The sequence below is a fragment of the Macadamia integrifolia genome, unplaced genomic scaffold, assembly GCF_013358625.1.
Source record: "Macadamia integrifolia cultivar HAES 741 unplaced genomic scaffold, SCU_Mint_v3 scaffold1606, whole genome shotgun sequence".
NCBI classification, from domain to species: domain Eukaryota; kingdom Viridiplantae; phylum Streptophyta; class Magnoliopsida; order Proteales; family Proteaceae; genus Macadamia; species Macadamia integrifolia.
In genome coordinates, this window is record NW_024868276.1 from 25,716 (window position 1) to 27,067 (window position 1,352).

A 1,352-nucleotide genomic window follows, 5' to 3' on the forward strand; every position below is an offset into this window, starting at 1 on the left:
ATTTCATGTGATTTTTAGTATACACTAATGATAGCCTTGAACCAATCAGACTAAGCCCGCTAAGTGAAAGTAATAGACGGTAGTGCTTGACAGGATAGGTAATGCTTAGTGTAGTCAAAGATTGTGTTTTTGTGGTTCCATTGGAACTTGTAGTTTCAGTGGACAGAAGTATGAACCAAAAATTGGTGATAATACCAAAATGGATTCAAGACCTGAGGATAGCTTCTTCTCCTTAATTCTTGTTCATGTTAATTGGTTTATTTAGTTTTAATTTAAATTCTAAATTTTACAAAATTGATTTTCAAAACAATGTTCACCTCAATTTTAGTAGATTTAGCCTTCTAGTTCCCTGTGGGTTCGACCCCTTTCTTACAATTATCTCATAATTTAGTTAGAGTTTATTTTGATTCGTTCATGATAGCGATCAAATTTTAGGGCCGTTGCTAGGGAATCGAAGCACGGTTTGCTAAGATTGATTTAGTTGTTCTGTTTTAGTTTTAATTTCATAATTTTTTTTATCTTCTTCTTTAGTTTAAGTTTAGAGCAGCCTAAGTTGTTTTTATTTTGCTTTGTAGGTAACCCAGTTTGTAGAGCAAAGAAGAGTGCACTATCTTCAACACGGTTCCATTGTCGGGCATTGAACCCAGGTCTCCTGGGTGGAAGTCAGATATCACAATCCAACTTGTTGAATTTTCATTCAGCCCTCTTGCACAGTCTGGTTATGAGATTTTCTCTCTCTGGTTAGTTTATTTTATTTTTATGGTTGTTGGTAGTTGATGCATGGTCGTCGTTTTTATCATCCCAACTTGACTAATTTGGACCTTGAAATTGAGAAAACTTTACGTTTCATTCGAAAAAATAAAACATTAGAGGAGAATGGACCTACAAGACACCCATTGAGTGAACACTTTAATCCATTGACTTGTACATCCACCTCTTGTATTAAGATTCCTGCTGTTCAAGCTGCCCAATATGAGATTAAGTCCAATATCATTCAGATGCTCCCATATTTCTATGGACTTAATAATGAGGAACCCTACAAGCACCTAAATGAATTTTTGGAGATATTCTCCAAAAATCCAGAAATTTTCTGAAGATGCCCTTAGGTTGACATTGTTCCCATTTTGCCTTAAGGATAAAGCCAAACAATAGATTAATTCTTTGGATTCTTTTATAGTGATTGAGAACTGGGCCTGAATGCAACAGAAGTTCCGAAAGAAGTACTTTCCTATAGGTAGGACTAACCAAATCAGGGGAGCCATCACTAGCTTTTAACAAGTTAATGGTGAGAAATTCCATAAGACCTAGGAGAGACTTAAGGATCTAATTAGAAAGCGTCTCCATCATGCTGT

The 1,352-nt window shown here is 35.6% G+C and overlaps 1 non-coding gene across 1 annotated transcript; it reads right to left on the reverse strand.

Moving 5' to 3' along the window:
* Positions 1-1,246: 1,246 nt before the first annotated feature.
* On the reverse strand, positions 1,247-1,352 carry LOC122064321. The gene has a single exon (XR_006135651.1). It is a non-coding gene; the product is annotated as a small nucleolar RNA R71 (small nucleolar RNA).